The 25,448-nt window shown below is 39.7% G+C and overlaps 2 protein-coding genes across 3 annotated transcripts in view; one reads left to right on the top strand and one right to left on the bottom strand.

Moving 5' to 3' along the window:
* The window catches only part of COL8A1 (collagen type VIII alpha 1 chain), a 90,259-nt gene that overhangs the window by 18,882 nt on the left and 45,929 nt on the right, over window positions 1–25,448 (bottom strand). Inside the window, exon 3 of the mRNA XM_065829313.2 lies at window positions 16,531–16,646. The gene's annotated coding sequence lies outside the window, so the exon portion shown is untranslated. The remainder of the gene's footprint in view (window positions 1–16,530; window positions 16,647–25,448) is intronic.
* ST3GAL6 (ST3 beta-galactoside alpha-2,3-sialyltransferase 6) overlaps window positions 1–25,448 on the top strand; it is a 115,503-nt gene that overhangs the window by 67,675 nt on the left and 22,380 nt on the right. The window lies entirely within an intron of this gene.

The following is a 25,448-nucleotide window of genomic DNA, read 5'->3' as shown; positions in this document are numbered from 1 at the left end:
GGTATAAAAAGCTGGTCAGTGCTCAGCTCTCCTGTCCAACTGGTTTAAAAAATCTGCAGCAGGAGCTGGCACTTGTGTTTCATCAGTACAGCATCCAGGATGAAGGACTCTGGCAGCGGTGATAAGCTGACAAACCAGTTGCTACCCAGCTGCTAAACTGGCCCAGAGCAGGACACCAGCCTCCCTTCAGCTGCCAGCAGCACTACCAGGCAGAGGTGGGGCTGGAAACAGATGAGGAAATAGGATTGGAGGGGGAAATTAAAGCACTTCAGTCCATAATCAAAATACAAGTCCTTGACCACAGACTGATTAGCCATTGCCCGAACTGCCAGGCCACTGAAGTCCTCCTGAAGGGCTGCTTGGCCCCAGTGCACAAACCTTTCTTAATGCAGGGCGTTGACTTCAGGCTCACTTTGCCTTCTGACACCTCCCAAGCTTTCAGACAAAGTCTCTCATGACTTTCTTCTTCCCCAAGCCTCCTTGGGTCTGCTGTGACCCATGCCAGCTCCCACTCACCTCCTGAGAGCTGATGCCCATAGCCTGCTGGCTGGGGCATGCCTAGGAGGTAGGAGATGCCCATTTCAGTGCCCTTTACTAAAGGAAGGACTTAGACCTGTCTTCTACAGCCAGAGTCAGACTGTGCTTGAGCTGCTGCTCAGGGTTTGAAAGAACAATTTGGCACCTGCCTTTAAAAGAGGATTGTGAGGTATCAGCTGAGAGTGGAGGGACTTGTGCCTGTGCCTTTCATTCACCAGAAGGCCCTTAAACCCAGGAGAGAGCTAGGGTTTAGGATAAACTGCAGTCTTCAGCTTTTCCTATTTGGCTGGCTTAGGCAGCTCCCCAAACAATGGCTTTTGTGAATCCCCCTCCAAGGCACTCAGTTCCCCTAATGCATATGCGTGGAGTCCAGGCATCTAATTCGGGCATGTGGACTCCATTATGGGGCCATATGCAAACATCCCCTCATGGATTAGGATCTGAACGGGTCTATATCCTGCATTGTCAATCAACTATGGCCTTCATTTTCCCTGCCCAGTCCTTGTTTCAAAATCTGGATATTTTTGAAGCAGCTACTTATTTTAAAAAGTTCTTCTTGCATCTGTGCAAAGGGGTAGTTAAGGCATGTGCTAGCTGTTCCTAGGATGATGCAGTTAAGACAACAATGACTAACTTCACAAAATCTGGCATCGGAAAGATCAGTGCACTTAAATGACACCATATTCTTCCCCACATACTTCATCCATTAGATTCTTACTGCTGAACATCAGAACCAAAGGTTCATGGCTATCTACAGGCCATGTCTTAAGCAAATAAAAACATCAATCTACTAGGCAGATATTTCTCTAGCAAGGAAAAAGGAGTCTTGTTTCTCCAGACAGCAGAAGGGCTATCAGCAATGCTTATAATGATTTTCTTTTGCTTGTTTGTTTTGTTTCACTGTGAGATGGGACACCTGCATTAATTCTAGGATAATTTTGTGTTAGGTCAAGAAATCTGCACGTATTTTCAGATGTTAGCAGAAATCATGTATTCTTAATACAAATGCTTCTAATGTACTTTGTGGAAGGCTTGTTTAACCATGCTAAGGAAAGAGATAATCTAGCGTACATAATTATAGCCCACAGGCTCAGGGTTTTAGAGGCTTGCTTTTTAGGTCTGAGCTGTATTCCCTGAAAATTGTTGCAAAATTCTCAGTAAATTAAATAACAAGGCTGATTAGATCCTGCAAGAATGAACTCCCTAAAGGACTGTACTCACAAGTTGTGCTACTAAAGTCATTCAGGGGCTAATGTTTCCAAAAGATGTATTTGCAGCCTTGTAAGCTCCAAAAACCTTTGAGTGATACTTTGGCAAGTACCAGTACTGGACACGAGGTGCATTTTAGGCTGTGTTTAGAGTAGGAGCACTTTACTGCTAAAGGAATACTTATCGTCAAAGTCCTTCTAGGTGAGAAGCAGCCGTAACAGCAACTCTGAGGAACATGCTGGGGTAGCAAGCCCTGCCCATACACACACACAAAAATGAAACAAATGCTAAGAATTAAATAAATCAAAACCTTCCAAAGTCAGCTTTGCTGGTGTGACTACATCTATGAGAGTGCTTTGTGGAGGCACAACTGTTTCATGCCCCTGGCTGAGGGTACCCCAGGGCACAGCAGCTTCACAGGAGGCAAAGGAAGAAGCTCCTGGAGGAAAGCTGGGTTGTGAATGGAGGGGAATATGTCAGAGAATTAACTGAGGTACCAGAGATTTAGCAGGTGTCTGCTTGGAACTCAAGGGTAATCCAATTTCTTCCATCTTCACTGATTTAAGCTTTAATAAGAAGTCAGTGACTGTATGGCACAAAAATCTAAGAGCTAATATAATCTGTAGGATTGTATGACATCCATGTTTGCTCATTTGTTAGATACTATTTTCATTATAAGTTTTTGAAAGTAACGTTTCAGAGATGGGAAGTAAGACAAACTTCTGAAGAGTTTTCATCTCTTCTTTTAAGACACAGTGGGCAAAAATGTACAAACTACTGCCACATGACAATGCCATTGCTTTTAAATGCAGATTTGGATGGGTAAGTTTCAAATTGTATATATAGAAAAAAATTATCACCCTCCTCTTTTTCTTCTTTTCAACGTAAAAGGCAGCATCTGTATTCAGAATAATGAAGAAACTAAAAACACCCCACTGCAGCATCTTTCATTTTTGGCAGTTTTGTTTCTGCTGCCTATTTAAGCTCTAGACTGGATTATCTCCTAATGTGTGTACAAATCTCATAAATCACCTTTGAGAACTGCTGTTAAATTCTACTCATCCCTCCCCTCTTCCTGAATTCCTTCTTATTTTTTCTCTCTTGTCTTTATGAATAACAGCTATACCTTGTTTTATCCTTTCTTTCTTGTACTTATATGTATTCCCCAAATTATGTCTGTGGTTTGGAATGAAGTCCTTGTCTTGATTAAATGTGACACCTGAAATGAACTTGTCTTCAAAGGACTAAGCCATGACAGATCATACAGAGGAAGGGGAGAAATTTGTGTTTTCATTCACTCGCAATCATCAGTGTGTTGTGACCACGCAACAGTGGTGTGGCTTTCATAGTGTAGTGACAACTGTTATGGAAGAGAAGATAAACCTACGTATTTTTCAAATATGCAAAGTTATTAACACAAGATTGTTGAACAATTTTCCTGGCTAGTTTTCCCTCAGATGACTCAGGCTGAAAATGACTGCTGAATTTCATATTTTATTAATCCTCCTGACTATGAGGATCTAGTAATTTTCCTTGGAAGGATCTGTGACATAGATAAATGCGGAAATCTGAATAAATGGAAAACTATATGCAGTAGTGACTGTAACTTTGAGAAACTTGTGTCCCATCAGTTCCTGTGTATCAATTACACTGGTAAATATCAATTTTTGAAAGTAAAAAAGAAAAAATAATATTTCTCAGAGTTCGGTAATTCAGGCCTTCACAATTGTACAGAAAAATGCTACATGATCTGGAACAGTTTTTTCTCAAGTGATTAAATTAATTGCTTCCGTGTGACAATTAGCAACATTAGAAGGTTGTGAAATTCAGCTGTTGGGGAACTGGTCACTTGTTGCAGACAGGCAATTCGACATATATAGATAACTCCATTATTTTTTAATTAGAATGATAACCTATATGAAGTTTGCTAGCTGTTGGATACTTTTAAATGGATATCAACCTGTGTATACCCAGTTATCCATGCAGTAGACTATGGTCTGTTTTTCTTAATCAAGCAAAACTACAATGAGAATTTTGCTCAATTAAGAACTGAAGAATTTGGCTGAGTTTTATTCAGTTCTTGGCAGTAGGAAAAATTGGTCTTTCCAACAGTGAATGCCAGTGCAAAATATTTTGGCAAGGAACAAATGTCAATTTAGATCTGTGAAATTCCCATTTTCAGGCAGTAAAATTAGAGTCGCTCTGGTTTGTATTAGCTTAAAAATACCCAGACCCTGGCCTACTATTGTGTCACTAAGTAAACAGGTATCTACTACTGGGCCAGATTCTGTCCTCAGTTATAGTAGTATTTTGACTGCAGTGGAGGTAATTCCCATTTATGAGCACAATGACCAATGTCCCTGAGTTCCATCTTTCTCACATGCTTAATATATTGATATTGGTATTCTTCTGCCATGGAATTTATCACAGTGGTTAAATGTATCTGGCTTGAAGTGGACAGCAGGATTTTTACTGAGTCCATTTCACTGCATTTTATCTTGCTAATGATGACGTTTAATGGGATGTCACAGATGAACAGCTTTACTTGCCTAGCCCCTCTGAACTAAAAGGAAAATTTCTAAAGATGGAAGAGTTGGAAGATGAACGGGAGTATTGCTTTCCTTTTTTTTTTTTTTTTTTTAAGGAAATGTTTTTCTTATCATTCTTTTCATCTATTCAAAACTATCCCAAATTTCTCCTGGAAACTGGGCTGGAGATGTCATGAGAACAGACATTATTTCATATATCTGATATCTTTTTTTTTCTTTAACTGGCGACAAAGATCCCATTTAATTAAATGAAAGCAGACTTTGGATGTCTCTGTTGATGTACAGTCCTATGGGCAGTAGGATAATGAGGGAAGAACCTGTAAAGTAAACCTTTCTATGAAATTAAAAATACATACTTATGTTCAGACTTGACTATTGTTTTACAAGGAACTCCCAAGAAAGTGTGCATGTGGATCCCATTTCCTGCTGAAGTTTGCTTTAAACACTTACGAAATCAACATATCATACTTCAAGGATTTCTTAGTTTAGCTAGAAACAGGACTGTAAATGTTCTGCCCATATCCTTCACTGTGGCTTAGCTGATGCTATCAGCCGACCCGCTTCATACCTGCAGAAAGGACTACCTCTCTTTGGCCTGCTGTGGAGCTCTATTGGCCAAGTGTCAGGCTATAAATCAGGTCTGTAAGTCTTCTAGATTATTTGTGTGCTGGAGTTTCTCTTGCCATTGTGATGAAGAAATAATTGAGTTGAAGAACTCCACCATTACATATGAAGCTCATTGAATTTTATTCTCTAACAAAAGCATTATTTTGTATATGGAAAAAAAAAAAGTATAAATGTAAGCTGATACATATGGTTTTGATATTTGAACCCATTTAATTACATCATTAGTTTTGCCAAATAACATGACATGGACAAGTTAGATGTCAGCCTTTTTTTATAATTTAACCAAAGTGATCACATATATTGTGTGCTGGCTACACACACTATTATGTTTGATCTTTGTCCAACCACAGAAAATTGGTGAAAAAAACAAAAGCATGGGAGGACCCAGGGCTCCCAAATGTGTTAAATTCTTTACAAAGACGCTTCAATGTACTCATCGTTTAGTCTTGCTTTCTCTTGGTGATGATGCCTCACTGACTAAAAGTAATAATCCTAATTTGAATTGTTTTGCAAAGAAATGCAGTGGTGCCACCTTTTTCCCTTGAAATTATAATATAAACGATTCTCAAGAAAAACAGAGTTTGAGCGTTACCATATTTTTAAATGCACATCTATGGCCTTGCTCAGCTGTGTGCTGCCAAAGCACGCACATTAGAAATGAGCTGAGGTGGCAGTGTCCGGATCCAGAAAAGCAACATTTTTTACTGCCGATATAACACAGACTCCCACAGTTGCTATCTCTGAATGTGGGGCTGATGCTCTGAATCAGGATGATGAAACAGGCACATATGAATGTTTACAGTTCTCATAAGATACTCTTTCTTTTCTACAGTGCTGGATGGGAGGGGGTCAGAAAATTATAATTGTGAAATACTGTTCCTGCCTCCTATGAGGACATCCTGCCCTTAGAGAACTAAGCAAATATCTGGCTTATACCTTTTCCAAATGAATTCCTAAGGACAGGCTTAGACATGCTAATATCCCTGAAAAAGACCAAAGGCAGATTATGAACTATCTGGTATTGCTGAGTTAAATAATGGGTTGGCCCCTGGCTCTGAGAAAAGCTCCCATATTGGACTTGAATCCTGCCCACTTACTCACATCATGGGGCTATGGTAGGGAGTGGCAGAATTCTGGTTTTGAGTCCTGATCTGGTATATCCAGATACCATCACTCAAACAGCAGGCTCAGGTTTTAAAAGACCTAGAGATTTTTAAGCACATGATTAAGGTTGTTCACAACTACCTCTACGACCTCGAGCAAGTTACTTACAGCACCTTTTTTTTTTTTTTTTTCTTTTCGTTCTTATGGAAAAGGCAGGCATGATCTACCAGCCCCTACTCCCTCTCCACACATTGCTTCCTATCACTTCCCAGCTCCTACTTTTTGGTGTGTTCTAACCACTGCTCCCTTTTCTTCCACCAGTTTGTATGGGAGAAGGAAAGGAGTGATGAAGAGATGCAAACCAACAGACAGTGAAGTTTCTTGTAGTGTCTTAAGGTTCCTCAGCTCACACATCTAATTTAGGACACATTTGGAGTTCAGGAGTCCAGAGGGGGTCTACAATGCATGGATAAAAGTAACTTGGCAAACCAACCTGTGGTGAGCATCAAGATGGTGCAGCCTGACTGGCTAGTGTTACCCATGCTACTTGTTTAAAGTTAAATCTTTGATACTTCTGCAAAACATTGCAGATGCTTCTGGGAGTGCTGTATAGGTATTGCCACGCTTTGCCAATCTTCTTCATTCAGCTCCTCGTTTGCAAACTGGATCTGAAACTCCTTACATAGCACTGAATGATGTTGTAAGAAGTATACTGAGAATTTTAATGAGGGCCATACTACATCATCAATCTTCTCTTATCTTTCTCATGTTCAAGAATGTGTAACACACTAATTTACAGAGAGAAGAAACTTCTGGTTGTAGTAAGCTCTTGTATGTACTACATTGTTTCTCACAGTCTCCAGTCCCTACAGTTGACTGTTTATAGGCCTCAGTGAACCTCTAACTTTAAATAAAGCCACAAAGAGACCACAAGTCAGTCTTGATGAGCAGACACATTTATTCATGTTCTCTTCAAGGGCTATGAGACCCGAAAGAATAGTTTTCTGAAAATATATTTGTCAAGAAGATGAGCACTCAAGATAAACAACGTAGTGGAGGCCAAAAAAGAAATTAAAACAGGACATCCCCCCACATTGTTTGCTTAAGCAAAATCACATAGATTTGTCTCTGGGGACCCCAGGTCTGGAGGCGTTTTTGTGGAGGGTCTAAAGCAATTACATCAGTTATTCTACTTCATCCATGCAAGTGACAGCTGTAGTTTCAGTTAATATGAAACCAGAGGTGCTATCCCCAGTTTTTCTGAAATCCTCACTGTATTACTTAAATTCTACATGCTATTGCTTCTTCTGAATTAACTGCTTGGTTTTAATAAATGCAATTCATTAACTCTATTTTAACCCCCCGACAAGTATCATCCCTACACCTTTAATTACAACAGCTTTCAAGAACATTTGCCTTTGTAATTTATGATACCATTAAGAGATGGAATAGTACTTTACAGTTAAAGGGACACTTTTATTTGTCTTGACGTTATCACTTATCCTGGATTAGGTTGCTATTTTGTACATTTCGGAGCCACTTGAAATTACCTTGCTTCTGTAAGGTACCTATTCACTCCAGTTTTAAAACCACCAGAGCGACCTTTTTCAGTGTCTTTTTCAGAAATGCTTCAGTCCTAGAAAAATGTGTGTTTCACTTAAAACAAAACAAAAACAAACTAAAAACTATGAGAAGAAATGGATCTTAGAGGAAGGAAACCTTACAACAACCCTATATATTGTGAGAGAGGAATGAAGTTTAAGGCTGTGATACTCATCTCTGAGTAGTGTAATTTAGAAGAATCTTCCTTTGTATTGATGGCATCATACCTGTGTCAAATTGGGATAACATGGATGAGCAGAAACAACAACTGCTTCTTGTTTGTAGCTAGTCCATCTCCTGAGGAACAGTGGAGGAGGACTCCTTACTGCCAACTATCCAGTATGGCATTCAGCCAAACTGTAAAGGTCTTGGGGATAAGGAGGTAAAGAGAGTAAAGAAGCACTGACTGAAAATTGCACTAGTCTGGTGCAGAATAGCCCATTCAAAGAAGAAAGGGCGTCATAAGGTCTGGAGTAATCGTTTGTTATAACTTCACTTTTAATCATGTAAGTCCTTGTTATGCTGTAAGCAGCTCAGTTTGCAGAAGGAAGAAAGAAAACAAAACAGGGCCTGGTTTGGGTAAAACGCACGGGGAGGCCACGTATTTCCTGTGCACTGCCTCCTGGCACAGGCTGTTCCCAGTGCTCCAGCTGGGCAGAGAAGGGATGCTGCCGTCCTTGTGCCTTCATCCATTCAGCTGCTGGTTCCCCCACCTCCTCCCTCTCCTAGGGTGGCAGAGCAAGCCCAGCAGCTGGCCCAGGGCTTGTCCTTCGTGGATTAGCTCTTTGCTATGAGGGCACTGGGGGAAGGACTCCTACCGCCATCAGCAGCCCCCACCTCAAGGCTCAGCTGCTCAGGCTGTGTCTTGCTTTTGGAGCCCACCTGCTACGTCTGAATGACTAGATAGTGTTAATGAGAAAAAAAATAGAGCTGAAATGGCTGATGGAAATGAACTTCTGAAAGCAGCAGAAAGGCTGGCACTTGCATGGTTGTATAAAGGAAATATGGTTATTCGTAAGGAAAAGGTACTATTTCTACAGCTATAATCTAAGACATTTTTCTGTTCAGCACCAAAGCCACGCGCTGGTATTCATCTAGGCTTAGTGCAAACACTGCATCAGGCAGTTCAGGGGTAGTTATAAGCAATGTTAGCTTTGTAAGATTTGTTTGGGTTTTCAATTAGATTCCCTACTGCAGTCTTCAGTAGACAAAATTCCAGATACAGTCACCATAACTAATTTGTGGCAATAATCAAAAGAGAATTAGATGTTTATGTAACCTTATTTTTAACCAGGATAAAAAAGCAGCTTGTTAGCAAATATATTTATAAAATCAAGTACACTGAATGTCAAATGTTGTAGCAGTGCATCTGGAGATCAAATGTGTCTTATCGATGTATATCTATTTAAAATCTGCCAGGTACTTCAGCCAATTCAAATGTCTCTGGTAGCAATTTTTGATCAGTGTGGAAACTGTGTTGGGTTTTCATGGGAAGCCCCTGAGAGCGGCCACGTCTCGCTGCTGAGGCTGCCCCGTAGGTGGCGTGAGCCATCCACTCCAGCCTAATGCTCTGCTTGCATTTTTTGGAAGGAAAAAGTTTTCAAAAAGGCAAAATAACAAAACCATGTTCACATAATTGTCCTTGATATAGGTGCTACTGCCTGTGTTGGCTGGGACACAGCTGTGTTACGCTGCCTTTGAGTCAGAATGGTCACGTCATGATAAATTATAAAGATATTTCCTTATGCTAAAGGTAAGATCTTATCGTGAGACAGTGTTCACCTGTGTCTTTGAATGAGGAGGGTCCTGTTTTCTCCCAGTTTCTCCGGTCACCTACAGACAGTTGAGTACAAGGAGCTTATTCCTGGTATTGGCCAGGGTAAATATGGTATAAGCTGAGCATTAACAAATATCTTTCCTTTTAGTCCTTTCTGGCTTCCTCTCTTTTAGTCTGTGTTTAGTTTTTCAAACAGTCTCTTGTTTGTCAAGAGGCAAGGGACTTTGTTCTCTAGCTATTCTAGAAGTATATCATGTTGGAATGTGCTTTGCTCTGAGCACATCAAAACCTGCAGATTTTTCTGCTGGTGGGTAGAATATGGTGAGCACCAGCCCTTTGATCCTAATCCTTCTATATTTAGGGAAGAAAGTGAATGAATTCTGACTGTGTCTGGAGTTCTTATGCAGCTATACCTCCCATTTAGGGATCATATTAATTCCTGACTAGGTTTAATCACATGTGAAATAGTGTTCGTATTCCACACCTGACCATGGTAGGAGGTAACGTGTACGTTCAAGCATCTATTCTGCTCCATGCAGCACTACTAAACCTCAGAGCAAAATTGCCAATATCTAGGTAAAAAGTGAGTGAGGAGAGGAAAATAAAAGGAAAAGGAAGTTAAAGGAGGATTGTCTGGAGAGACCTTCTATCTTCAGCTCTTCACAACCACTGAATACTTTTGCAGGTAACCACTATACTTTTAAGCCAGGTAGAACAGATAACAGGTTTCAGGCATAGTAAAGAAAATTTAATGAAGGGACCAACAACCAAATAAGTTTTGTATTTCAAGATACAAAAATATCTGTCTCAAGAAGGGTACAAAGGAATATGTTGCACAGCAGCAGGAAAAGGTATTGAGCCTGAGCTTGAAGGACAAAGTGTGCAAAGTATCCAAGCACCTAAGATTGGAAATAAATCCCTCGTGACATTGTTAGTTATGCCAGTAGGAGTTAGAGAGAAAACCCGCCAGGCACCTCTCAGCACCTATAGGTGCAATATGGGTTTGAGCATTTGTCACTCATAGCGTGTGCAACAAACTCCTGTTGTATGATCCCACGGGGATGCACCAAGGGTTGCAAAGCCAGGAACACAAAGGAAAAGCTCATTTGGAAGATTAAAAGAATACACTTTGCAAAAAATTTTACCCAATATCTGACTCACATACCATCGTGGTTTTACTACTTAATCGCATTAATGCTCCTAAAATACCTCTGATTATTCCAAGCCCAGGACAGACACACCCAAAGACAAGATTAATACTGAAAGCTTTTTCCTCATTTGTTGCTTCAACAGTACTGACCTGAATATTGGAAGTAATGATTTCACAAGAAGCAGTGATTGCACTTGCTTCTTAGGTACATAGGTAATAAAACTCTTCTTTGGATTTCTGAGGTTATATGTACCTCCAGGAAGAATCTCCACTTGGTCTCAATGTAGTTGAGTCCAGGAAATAAAAATATCATTGTCAGTACTTCATGGGCCAGAGCTAAACCTTTCTTAAAGGAGATATTATAATAATATCCAGAGAAGGGAATGAACTCACTGCAGGCAAAAATGATAATAAAAATAATAATACAAAATCAGACTCCTCCAAGTCTCCTTTGGTTCAATGTCAGGCTGTAGGAGATTTCTCATAAAAGCATTTGATATTTAATGTGACTTTGCAGTGGCTGGGAAAAGAGGAACAGAACCTGTTGAGAGTTAATGTTCTGGGACTCTTCCTCATCATGCTAAATTCAATACTGCATTTTCAGAAAAGAAACTGCAGGCCACTTGGCTTAGCTGGAGCTGGGTAACCCTTTAACTTATCAAATGTCACATGAAAAAATACCAGGCAAGTTGGGGCTGAGTAAGTGTTAAAGTTTTGTTAGGATGGCGTGTCCTCAAATAAATGCAGAATGCCAAACACAGAGCTTCCCATGTTCCTTCAGGCTGAGCAGGGATGCCAAGTATACAGAATTGGAAGCTGTCTATCAGGGTGGGTTTTTTTTTTATTTGCTTGATACTGTGCAGACAGCAGAGACAAAATACCAAAAATGCCTGAAATCCTTATGACCTTTCACTGCAAACTGTGAACTTTGTCTGCTGAACTCAAATTTCTATTTACACTGTCAGCACAGGCTCCATGCTGTTGCCTTTTCTTTGTCTTTCCAGTTTGTCATGTATCGAGGGACGGCTTCACAAACACTGCACAGGAGGGGGGACCTGAGCACATTCCAGACCTTTTGCATGTTCAAAATACTAAGTCTCCACGTTGCAGATTGCTTAAAAATAACTGTAATGCAAGCAAAGTAGCATGAAATATGCTGTTTGCACACAAAGCAAGTATTTTACAGGAAGCTTTAGCTTTGCCATCAGCTGGCACAGCTCCCATTCCCACATTGTGTGCCAATGCCATGCTGCTGCATAGCTGACCCCATTTACACCAGCTCCCCAGGAATCCACAGGTGACTACAGGGTAAATGGTCCAAAAATGCATTCAGCAAACTATCATGTCAGCTTCTCAACTAAAATATCCCTGATTTCATCATCATGCTCCAACATTCATCCACTCCTTGTAAATCATGAGCTAGACTGCTGCAAGACAGGGGAAATTTCAGATATATAAAGTAGAAATTGTGAGAGTCAGTAGACTGAATAGAAAAGTGAGGGTGACTGAGCACCAGCATGGGTTGCCCAGGGAGGCTGTGGAGTCTCCTTCATTGGAGATAATTCAAAAGCCATTTGGACATGGTTTTGGGCAAGGAGTCTGGGTGTCCCTGCCTGAACAGGGGGGTCTGGAAAAGACGATCCCCAGAGATGCCTTCCAACCTCAACTGTTCTGTGATTCTGTGAAATTGTTCCTATGCAAGACCACTGTGAACTATAATATTTGACAGCAGTTGCCTAACTTTTGCAATTGAGAAAGGATGTCCTTAACCTGTTACTTAAATAAACCAAACAATTACATTGAACTCCTTTGAAACTAAATAGAAGGTTGAATTACGTAACAAATATTTTAGCTGAACTATCACTATTAGCTGGGTAATTCTTCTGACTGTATTTCAAATTTAATTTCATTCTGTGGTATCATTCCCTGAACTTTACAAGACAAAGGTATTAATAGAGTTCTGTGTCTGAACTCGCTAGGGACTAGAAAACTGTCTTAAAAGGTGACATTTCCAGAGAGATATCTGAATAGAAAATGCATTGGTATTTCCTAAAGAAACTCAGTGAGTTCACAAGGAATCATTACACCGATACATTGTGTCAATGGGGCTGTTGAAAGATGGCTGCTCACTTAGTGCTACTTTTCCCTGAACATGGAAGCCATGGAAAATGTGTGGAAAACATCTGCAAAGTGATGACTGCAGTTATATGCTCTATATATTGCTGTTAATGAGCTATCTGTTAACAAACTGTATGCTTCAGAACATAAACAGGAGGACTTATACTTAATGCAAAACCTGTAAAAAGACTTATGGTTTGGTACAACTGTTTCCCAAATCAGACAAGTAAATTACTCTTGTCTTCCATGAACTGTCACCAGTATAAAAATGTGCTGCCTGCTGGCTTGAAGCCCCTTTTCAGCCCAAACAACATGGATTTAGCTGTTTCTCCTCACTTTGCAAAGGGGCAGTCGCTGCGTAGCACCAAAGTGCTGCCAATGAACTTGTCGCCAAAGACCAGAAGTAGGTGTGTACATGTGTGCACACATGAGATTGTCTGGGGAGCAGGGGACTAGAGAAGCACAGAATTTAACAAGCAGCAGGTCCTTCAGGTCTCTGCTTTGCCCAGCCTGGGACTGTAAACTTGTCATCATGGTTGCTAACAGCACGCAGGAGGTATCCATGGAATATCCCCAATTCTAATGACTTGTGGAGGCAAGTTTGTCTCATTCTTTTTCTGTGTTCTTCTATACTGGAGCTTTACTTGTGTCAGTTATCACTGCTAAAGCCCTAACAAGCCCCTCTTCTTCAAAAAACAGACAAAAGCAACCATTTGGTTTATTCAAAATAATGCTTGGATTAGTTAAAGAAGCCACATTCACCAACAGGAAAAGAAAAGTAAATTTCTAAGCTATTGAATAACATTGCTGTGTTTGGAAAGCATTTTTCTTTTGTAATTCCCCTTTAATTTCCTCCCATCCAGAGCTACTGAAAGGAATCTGAAGCTAAGTTTTCATGAGTGACTAAAGGAGTCCAGCAACTGACTCCTGTTTAAAATCAATGGTCCTGGAAATGTATGGTAACGTTTCCATAAACACATGAGCAATTTGAGGTTTAAGTTCCACTAAAAATCATCTAGTACTTCCAGTTCCCCAAGTCAGACAGGGAAAAGGCAGACTGGTAAACTAATCCTTATTATCAGATAAGCAGGGATTGAGTGGAGGAACATAAAGCACGAGAAAATGAGGAGGAAACTGAGTACAGAGGAGATGTTCAAGAAGTTTATACACTGAGAGTCATAAAAGGCAGTTCAACAGGAAAAAGGATAGACAGAAAGAATATCAGCCTATATAAAGCAGAACATTACTTTCAGTTGCTTAGGCTTTCTTTTGATTTTGAGATGTGACCTCAGTAAACCCACATAAAATTGTATAACTTCATCACCTGACTCAGTGCCTCTGAATCCAGCACAATACATTGTTTTCATTCTGCTTCATGATCAGATTAGAAAGTGTCTGAAGTTGAACTGTGCATTCTGGTAACCTTTCTGGATAGTTTTGCTTTCTTCGTTTCAATTGTATTATTAAAATAACACATTTGGGTGGGTAGTGACTGCCATGACACTGTGCAGAAAACCGAAGAAATTTGAAGCAAGCTAGACATTCTGAGTACATTTTTAAAATACCTTATTGCTTAAATAAAATAAACATAAATCTCTTAGTCTAGCAATTACTTTCAGATGTTTGATTGTTTATTTTTAAAGAACTGTCATATCAACCACTTAGAACTGACAGGTGCCCTTTTGATATCTTCACAAGTTTTCTCCAACATCTGCTCCCTGTCTGATGCTGGGAACTACATACTCATCTTCATTGTCTCTTGTATTTATCTTAATTTTGCTCTATTTTATTGTATTAGAGGAAAAAACTTAGCAGAGCCATTTGTGGCAAGATTTAGTTACAGGAAACCCAAAAGCTCAGCCCCAGTTTCAGCTGAGACAATTAGACTGTTGACTTTGGTAGCAACTCAGGACTTCTATTGGACCCAAATGCGTTTCAAGTCTCTCTGCCAGTTGATGCTCAAATCTGAAAATTTTCTCTATTCTTGCTACAGATAAAGGGCTTTGTTTCCTTTTAATTTGACGGATATTTCTATCCAGATCTGAATGTTTTGCTGAAATTCTTCTCTATTCACTGGAATAGATTGAAAAAAAAAAAAAGAAAGGAGGAAATAGTTACATTTTCCAGAACTTTCAACCTTTTCTGTTTTTAAGGCTTTTTCCCCCCTTATTTCTCTGTTCCTTGGTATCTGTGAATTGGTGAAGACAGTGTTTGTTTTTCTCAAAGCAATTTTGCCACCCGTGAAAAGTAGCTGGTGCTAACTTGTAACACTTAGCTTAACTGTTGTGGTTTTTTTTCTGTCTAGTAAGTATATTTACTAGCTCATATTACTGTTTCACCTGCTGTAGGTAAAGGACTACAAAATACTTAACATGGGATACTTTTAAAAAAGTGATCTATGTTATTATATAACACCAGAAGATCTTCATTGAAAGGTTTGAAGAAACGACTAATAAGAAAAGCAGTGTTCTTATACGTTTCTTATCAACTGCTATAGAAGCAGAGTTATCGAAGTCCCGTGCCATTCTTGGATGGCTGTTTTATTGCTAGGTGGATTGGGCTCTAAAACTTCCTTATGGATGCTCTGGGAGAATGTAAATACTAGCTGGAAAGTGTTTTATTCTCTAGTAATATTTTATAGGCTGGAGTCTTGGACTGTACAATTTCTATTTTATATATATATATATATATATATGTAATTTTTTTCTTTTATCTTATTATACTTTTCTAGCACCCAACATAGGGCAGGTCACAGCAGCTGGGGCCAGGTGAATGGGTTGCCAGGGACAGCTCTGGTGGTAAACACCACCAGAGACCCAAACAGCCTGGCAGGGCACCAGTCCACCCCACTGCTTGGAGAAGTTCAGTGAGTTCACAGAGTGGGGTCTCTGCCAGGGCTGAAGCTCTAGAGCCGCCTGTTTGTAGAGTCAGTTTTATGTGACTCTACTGGTTTCTTATCAGACAAATTGAGGGGGGTTTCTCTGCAAGAGAGAAACATGACCGAATGTGGTGCTCATCCTCCTTAAAAGATGTTCCAAAAGTCTGAGGAATTTATGTGATTCATTCTTAACATGTGGATTCTTTTAATTAGCTATCTAGAAACCCAAACAGAGTGTAGGACGCTACTGCAATGCAGCTTGTTAAGCAATAATGCATTTTTTCTTCCAAAAGTCACACTTGATAACAAACAATAGTCATAGGCATAAGATGACTGTGGATACTATGAGCTAATGTCTAGTTGTCAGACGCTTTTCCATTAAGGCTCAGAATGATGTTTAACATATTCTTCCCATTATTGAGCTAAACTAAACATTGTATCAAACATGGATTTCCCAATGAATGTCACTGCTGTTTATTTTTACATGTGCATACTATATGGAAGCAGACACGTGTACATATGCATTTTGGATATCAAAAGCACATCAATAAAATGGTTCACTCTATTCCCTGGGTATATTGGTTTTTGACATTTCTTTTTTAATGAAATCTGTCCTTACTCTTTCCTGACTGTAGAAATAGAATTAAAACAAGATTATTTAATTTAAAACAAGATTCCTTAAACAAATGAAATGCCAAAATTACATGTTCTCTTTTACTAAACAATAGAGAATGACTGAAAGAGCGGACTTCTTCAGTTATCTCGGAAAAAAAATGCTGCTGAGGCCGATCACCAAAATTTATGTACCATATATTTTTCTAATCAAAATTCAAAAGCTTTGGTGTATAGCGAACACTTCAATAACTTATCAGAGCCTGCGTAGGTGATAGCTTTAAGACAACTTCTGTTTTAAGCCTATGTGCTTTGTTTTTGACACTATGTATAATGCATTTAGTATTTCAAAGCTGGTTATACTTACATTTAGATTTCAGGAAAGAGCAGAAGGAGGACAGGTCGTTTGCTTTTCACTTTAGGAGACCTAGAATTCCTGATTGTGTGAGGCCCGTTGTTACTTTGTTGATTTTAAGTTGGTCCCTAGAGGGAAAAGAAAGCTTATAAGAGATATATGAGCACACTGCCCTTTTTTTTTTCAGAAATATTAAGGAATATCGGCCAAGATATTCAGACATAGTGGCTTAACATATTCTTTAAACTCCATATTCAGGCTTCTTATTCAAGGTCTCTTGTTCAGAAGTCTGAAAACCTGGCAACACGTTCACCTTGAGTAGCCTTTTTAGTTGCTCAGTCCTGTGAAAACTGATGTGGCAGTTTGAATATGGACTAAGAATCCTAATGCTTGTTATTTTTGTTGACAATCCTGTAATAATTATGCTGTGAATGAAAATACACGTTTGGATTTCAAGAAAAGTGCCTTGAGCACTTTGTTCCCACCCTACTGTAGAGACACTGCATACCTTTTTCAGATTACTAGGTATAGAACTGTCAGTTTGAAGGACAGCTGAAAAACTTTTACTTAATCTCATCTTTCTCCACATACGTTGCCTGTATGAAAATGTACATGCAAGCCCTTTCATGCTATGTGCAACATGAAGCCATGAACTCCCAAGAAGCTTGGATTGGTACAATGTGCTTGGAACTGCCATGCAAGGTCCCAGGCATGACTGCACTTGTAATGTGGGGATGCTAACAAGGGGAGCCACAGGCAATGCTAATGTCCTGTATAAATATAAAATACACTTAGCTATTTTATAGGCTAATCACTCTCATGCAGCTGCTCCCAAGTCATATGTGCTTCAGCTGACCCAAATCCCACTGATGGGACTGGGAAGAGTCTCTGTGATTTGGTGGGCTCAGCTGCCGCAGAGATATTTAGGGTTCAGTGTGACGAAGTCCTGGATGGTGAATTCTGGAGACCTGTGCTCCAGCTGGAGTGTGAGCAGATACTTGAGTGCTTTGCTGGATCAGAGCCAGGGAGGTCCCAGCACCTCTCTGCAGAGCCCCTGCCTGCAGCTGCTGACAAGACGCTCCTTTTGCTGCTCAGTGTCCATCCTGTATGAACCCACCGGCAACTAGAAAAACAGCTCTTTGATAAGCAGGGTGATGCTTTTCACTTGCTGATTAGCTTTGTGGTGAAAATTGAGATATTTGGCCTAAGATCTTCCTTGCCTGTGCTTTACTCTCCAGAGCTGGTTTTCCAGTGATCAGAGTAACTCCAGAGTGCCAAACACACCCAAAGGTATCTCTCCACTTACTTTAAACATTTTATCAGCTAGGGCAAAATGAAAACTCAGATAGTGGCTTCTAACCTCTACACAGCTGAACTTCAGCAGTGCCATGTACGCCAGGACCCAGTGGGCCCCAGGAAGCTGTGCCCTGGATGGCCCGGGCACCACCAGACTATGCTAACCTTAAAGGGAGAAAGCATTTGGAGAGGGAGGAGAACCAAAAAGGGTACTGATTTCTCAAGGGAAACCTGCAGGTAGCATGACTGTTTTACCTAAGATTTATTGCGGCTCATCTGAAATGTGTCCACTACCCCCTGTTTCATCTGAATGCCACACCTGGGCTCTTGTGAGGTCTCTCTTTCAAATTTGACAAAAGAATCAATTCAATTTTGGTCAAAACCAGTACATTTTCACAAAAGAAGCTTGAATCTTGTAGACAGAGGAGCGTTTTCTGCCAGAAAGGAGATCTCAAAACATCAGCCCAGGTACCTCCAGAGCACATTTTTGCCAACCAACCCTTGAGATTCTGGTCACTGCCTCGTGTCTGTTTCTCCATTTCAGGTGGCTCCAGCTGGCCACTCAGCCCCAGCACAGGCTTTGAGGGTTGCCACATTATGGCAGCCAGGTGGGCGCCTTCCTCACAAAGCCCAGAGCCCTCTCAGAAAGTAACTGGCTGCTTTCCAGGCTCTTTGGTTTCTATTAGGGATTAGTTTAGTCATGGCAAAGCCCTCTGACTTCTGGTGTCAAATTTATTTTTAAAAAATCTCTGTAATGATTACCAACTCAGTTCTCTGTCAATATCAGATCCGTCACTGGACCTTGATCCACCCTTGCTTTGGTGGATAATCCATGATGATTTTCTCTTGACTTCCTCTGTCTCTGGCAAGTGGAACCCTGTTCAGTTTGTGGTGCAGTGTAGCAGATGCATTGCCAGCTGGGGAACCCATAGGAGATAATGCGCACGTACTGTGGATTATTTGCAACTAGTTTCATCTAATTCATCTGAGCTGTACAAAGAAATGTGCATTTGGCACTTTTTCTGGGAGGACTCTAAAGCCTGCAGAGCAGAAATTGCCAACGCATTATGCACAACCTCATTGCCATTTGCTTCCTAGTTTTATGAAGAGTAGCTTTTTATTGTTTATCCTGCCAAACAGGCCTTCTCCTTCAAACAATGAGTCAATAATTCAGAACACATCTACACCCATTCATCGCTTCTAGAGATGGCTCTGCGCTCTACAGTTCATTTCCAGCTACAAAATTCACTGTGGCTTGCAGGTGTTTAGGTTTGGCTTGGCTTCTTGTGTGGCTGAAGGAAAGTCACAAAGAAACAAGTATCTTTGAATAGTTAGCAAGATGAGAGAGCTGCCAGACTGAAGGCGTTGGCAAGCGACTTTGCCTGTGCCTAAGGAGAGAGGGATTAGGTATTTCAGCCAAACAGTTAATTCCTGCCTCCTGTTTGTACCATCCATGCTGCTGTTGCTGCCTTTGTGGGATTAGAGAGAGGGTAAAGGGGTGCCAGCATGTACCAGAGGGCCCCAGCACAACAGCACCAGCAACCACATCTGCCCTTTCTCCTTCCAGTGGCAGCAGGATTTCTTTGGCTTGCTGCCCAGGTTCCTGTTCCTCCAGGACCTCTCCTTGACAAAAAAGAATGTACAGAAAAATGTGTAGATGGTGATGGTGGAAATAGCGGAAGTGAAGGTCTCTGAGTGTCCTGCCTCTGGGGAGGAGGGGAAGGAAGGAAGGAAGGAAAATAAGTGGTCCCAAGGAGAAAAGGCAACTCTAAGAGAAGAAAAAGTGCCCTGTTCCCTCACAACCTCCTTAAATACAGGCCCCTCAGTCCTTGAAAAGCCTCCACAACATCACCAATGCAGTTCCCACCTTTCTCCCTCATGTGCCTTTCCCCATACCACAACACCACTGCTACCCCTGCCTGCTTTGTCCACTCCAAGGATGCCCTTGGCTGGTGCGGAGAGTTTGGTTTTGCTACACAGTGTACCCAATGAAAAAACAAATTCTGGCTCTAGTAAATCACTCAACAGTTGTCCACTGATTTTTTTTTCTGAGAGACACTCCTGGCCACTTTGAGGTGTTGTCCTCTTTAGAACTCAGAACTGAAAACCTATAATGGTGATATATATAGAGATATATATATATAAAAATATAAATATTTTAACCTGAAAAAATCATGTTATGATAGATATCCCACTGATATGGTCCCTATCTCCCCTCTATTACTGAATCACGTAGAGATTCCGACTATTTGGAGAAGTTCCAAGTCTAAAGCTGTAAGGAACATGAAGCAACACAGTAGCTTCAATATGAAGCAAAAAGTAACAATCGTCTTTCCTGTTACAGAGAAAGTAAGTCCCAAGAAGGCTTCATGGAGAAACAAGGGAGGGAGGGAATACGAAAGCGCGAGAGTGAGAGAAACCATTCCTAAGATGAAACATTAGGTTTCCCAGTCAGTAGAGTATCATCTCATTGCTCTGCTTTTAAGAATTACTTAGGGCAAATCTATAGCTGAGAGGGGAGAATTTGTTTTCTGTGTACTAAATTTTCAGGTACAGTAAAGTGGCATCCACTGTCCTCTCCCTCCCACTCTGCTGCCTGTAGGTGTAGTGTGGAAAACAACATTTTGTGTTTGCAATTCAAGTGCAGAAAGGCAAAAGCAGAAAGGCAGAAAATCACAATATTCTCTAACACAGCAGTAGCATGACCCCTTGTTAATTTAAGTAGTCACATAAATATAACCTATGTTTTAATCATGTACCTAAGTTCTGCTGATTCAATATTCTGCCCAAATGCAAATGACTTTTGTGGAATGAGGTTTGCATTGAACTGGATCTACTTAGTAAAGCATTTCAATCTGGTGTTTGAGGGAGCAAAGAGGAATCTGGTCAATTGCTGCAAATGCCTTTGCAGCAAAGTCACTGCAGTACTCATTGTTTGTGCTATTTTCTAGTGAATTTTTAAAATTTTTGTGAGAGAGGACTACTGTGGGATAGAAAGCTGGTCTAAAAAGTCACAGGAATGTGAACACATAATTACATCTTTTGAAAGTAGCGTGCTACACAGGATTTCCTAAACGGTACCAGAAAACACTGACATCCTGGAACTGACATTTGCAATTTGAAATACCAACTTTCCAAGCAAAATTAGTGTTCTTGTAAATATTTCTGTGTCAAATTTGGGACTAATTTTGGACAAGCCAGTCCATAAACTCTACATTATTTCTTTTTCCCATTTATTATTTCCTTTTCCAATGTTCCAAGGATGACAGCTGTGATATTTAAAAGCTAAGAAATAGTAAATTGAAATAGCATGTTTTAAAGTATTTATTACAATTAATTACAATATATATAAGTTGCTTTAATTTATAATTAACTCTTTTCTCCTGACTTCTTTTTTTCTTAAAGTAGCTATGATTCCCATTCTCCCTTGTACAAAATATACAAATACTTTTACATAACTACAGCTTTCCTCTAGTCAGGCACCAAAATAGAGGGCAGAGGATATGAAAATTGCTTATGACAGATGAGTCACATTAATATTTTGTTCTAAGTCCTGAGAAAAATGAGACACAAGGGGTAGGAATCAGAACAGATCAAAACCCTCAGTGCTTTCTGATCCAAAACCACAACTATCTATTGAGGTGCAAAATGTTCTTTTTTCAAATAAAGTGTGAGAAAAACACAAAGAGTTTTGTACTGCAAATGCTGGCAGCACACAATGTTGCAATTATTCTTAATATTTTGAGATGCTTGAGTCATAACCAAAACTTTAAGCAACACTGAGGTAAAAGCATTTTTATATTCTTTCACACACACAAACACTGAGTTTGTCACAGTTGCTTCAGAAATGGTGTGCCAAGTTTCTACCAGTGGCTGATAATAAAAACAGAAGGGAGGGATGTCATGACATCCTCTTGCCTTTTTTCTTTTTTCCAGTGTAGTAAATTCAGAATCAAATAGTACTCCCATTAGCTTTATTAGATTTCTGTGCTGCTAAAAAAAATTCTTGTATATTCTATGTTTGAAAAAGAATCATTCTGATTGCCTTTTACAGGTAATTTACTATTTTAGTGCCTGTGGCTAAATTAGTCTGGATATGAAGCATTATCTTGCTTCCTATTTAGAGGACAGCAAATTAGGATCGGTCACATTGGGTGCATTTTCAGTAGGTCACCACTCACTATTGGACTTGAGAAGAGATATTAATCACTCCATCTGATATGATCAGGCAATATTGTCTGTAATTTGGGTCACTGCTGTGTGAACTAGGTATTCTGTTTCTGAAGACCTGACTATTCTCTTTTTTCATTCCCTCTTCTTGACCTAGTATCCAACAGAGAACTCAAGTCAGCAAGATGGTTAAGCATCTTACACGAGCTCTACCTTCTTAATTTATTCAATACTTTGGAATTGTTCTATATGTATAAAACACATTTCCTATCATCTATCCAATGTCAGTAACTTGATTATTTATGATCAGGCTAGCAGGGGCTATTACAACTTCCTTGCAAATAGATATAGTTGTACTTTTGTTAGTCCATGAAAATTCAGTGGTTTAGTTTTTGTTTGCCTGGAAATGTGTGAGATGCTTGCTTTTGAGGTAAACATAGACACCGGGTAATGGTAGATCATTTCTTTAGTGACACTGAAACTATCACAAGATGTGTTTCTTGTTAATGGTGGCTTATAACTGTGATAAGCTTCTCAGGCTTTTCAGCCAAAGCAATTCCTACAAAACCACCTCTCCAGAAACCTTAGTAGGAGCACACTGTACTGCAATTAAAGAGTAGGCCTCTGAGTGCCAAGAAGATTATAGGGAGGTATTATTGGTCCAGACAGAAATTTTGCCAGGCCTTCAGGACAGAATTATGTATCACTGTGTGTTTCTCTCTGATATGTTTCTACACCATGAACTTGGACAGAATTTCAAATTCATGATGAAATCTAAGCTCTGTGAAGAGTACTGAATTTCTGCCTTGAAATTTTTCCTGATTCTAACTAATACATACAAAGATTTGCTAGTGTCAGCTAAGACTAGCTATTTCTGGGAGAGGTACCTGTAAAAGGAAACAGTAGGTATAAAGGGTGTAGTGTAATTTTAGTCAGGTCATTTATGCGTGACTCTTAATAAACAAAGAAAAAAACAGAAAAGTAAACTTTCCAGTTCCTTTCTGCTGCCAGCCTCGACAAATCAATTCTTTATCCATCCTGGAATTTTTATCAGCTTAGTCTCATGTTATAAGGAAAAATGAAGTGCACATTTTTAATATAATCTAATAAAAAGTCAGAACACATAGCTCGCTATTATAGTGTGCAATGACCAATGCGCTCTGTTTACCACAGGTATAGGTAGTGTTCTTTACCTCGATTGGCACCAGTCAATTCTTGCTATTTTGTTTATTTGTTTGGCTACACTCCCTGAACTGCACCACATCCTTTTATGTAGTTTGCCTTTAAAAGCTACGCGATAGCTGTAAAAGCTATGCTAACTTTTGGATAATATATTCAAGAGAATTGTTCAAAACACCATAAATATAGTCATCATGAAATATCAGAGCAGAGAATGACCTTGACTCTCATCTGTGTACTCGGCATGGGCAGAAACAAACAGGCAGACAAGAGTAAGTTTTATCCTCCGTTACTGATACCCAGATAACTGAATATTGGACACTCTACATCTGTGATCTTTGACAAATGGAAAAAGTGTAAAGGAGATGAAATTGCCAAACACTTTATATGTTGGTGTTATAGAATCTCACACCATATAGGAAAGGCAAAGTCTCTAGTGCACTGAGTTGATAAAGTATTTAAACATGAATCTCATATATTTTTGAGAGTAATTAGTGTTTATCCATGTACATTATTAGTTTCTCTGCTCAATCAGGGCCTTAAATTAAACTGGTGGAAATGCCCATATACTTAGCAGAGAGCAAAATATCAATTACAGAAAAGCATTTGTTTGTTTGTTTGTTTGTTTGTCTGGTTGGTTGGTTTTTTACATAATTTTTCTATGAAGTAAAAAAAATAGGCAATTAAACATACTCAAACAGATCTATGTTTTCTACTTATGTTGTGATGAGGAAATGAAAAGGAACATAGTCTACTATTACTAATCAAAAAGTAGAAATGTTATGTTGGTATATTTCACCATAAAGAGAAACGCTTTCAGGTTTATAGGGAAAAAGCACTGAGAATATGTTCAAAATGCCACCCTTGGAAGTAAAATGCCTCTGTGGACTGTAAAGTATGACCTCCCCTCCATCCCCCTTAGGGATTCATGCTGTTTGTTGTCCGTTCCTTTTAAGGCAAGATTTTAGGAGTTTCCCATTACAGGCAAGCAGGAGAATTCCTCTCCATGCTAATATAGTACCCGATAAGCTTATTCTAGTGGCTTATTTGGTCATCACTACAGTAGTACCTAAATACTCACATATTTATCTTCATAGTACCTTGTGAGGTGGGGAAGCGGTACTGCCCCTGTTTTGTGGCTGGGATGAGGCTAAGCCCTCCCCCCAAGGTTGGCCAGGAGGTGTGTGAGAGATGTGGGGCATAGGAACCAGGTGTTCCCTGCCCCAGGGCAGTGCCTCAGCCAGTGGCTCAGGCATCCTTAGTGCAGGAATATGAAGCCTTATCCAGGACCAGCAGCACAAACGCTGCTTGTGTGTTCGAAGAAATTGTCACACATCCCACCTCTTGAGCTGTGTTTCACTTGTCCTGTGGTCTTCCCCAGATCTTGTGTTCCCCTGTCCCTCACCTGCCTAACCCCACAAAGCATAGCCTGCACTTTCCCAAGCATTGAATTATTTTTATCTTAGGAATGCCATTAGCTAATTAAAACTTAGAGTACACACTGTGTTTCGACCATGCTTGTGATTTCTATTCCAAAATCACACTTGATGTGATTATATAGGTGGTATTTGTAGGTGCGAGGGTACTAGACTCCCAGCTGTACTGCTATGCAAATTAAAGGCTTTAAAGAGACAGCAGTTATAAGGTGAGGTGTGGGACAAGTCAGAAATGTTGCTCAGATGTCACGTATGAGTAATGAAATAAATGGTACAAATGCCATTGAATATTTTAATTAATAAAATGGGCTGCTAAAAATGAGAACATTAACTAATGATTTCAAAAGAAAAATTTAAAGATTTTCTAAAATTTGTACAATAAGAGACAGCAGAAGGACTGCAAAATACAGTAAGTACTTTGACTTAGTTGAAGTCCTACAAACAGTCTAGAAACAGAAAAAACATTTGGATGGAAATATAACTAAGCACAGATCCTGGAAATAATTCAGCTATAAAAAGCCACAGAATTCCAGGCTTTGATGAATTCCTGAGACCATTCTGTAAAGATGTACTAACTCAGATTCTAAGGAAAGATACCTCTTCTGAGTTGGACAGAAAGATTTTGGTGATATGAATGTTTCTAATCATAATCCTAAAACTTGTGACATTATGAAGGTGTGTAGAAAGTACAGATCCTGAAGATGGATTGCAAGACACTGGCAACATTCTGGTCAGCAGATTGGAAGTAATATTCTCAAGCATAAATAAGTTGTATCACTTTACATTAAATTAGAACAAGTTCATAATGATGTTAGCTCGTTGATTTCATTTTACATTTTCATAAATGTA

Source organism: Patagioenas fasciata, chromosome 1 (genome assembly GCF_037038585.1).
Source record: "Patagioenas fasciata isolate bPatFas1 chromosome 1, bPatFas1.hap1, whole genome shotgun sequence".
Lineage (NCBI taxonomy): Eukaryota > Metazoa > Chordata > Aves > Columbiformes > Columbidae > Patagioenas > Patagioenas fasciata.
This window is presented reverse-complemented; position numbering and strand designations above follow the sequence as displayed.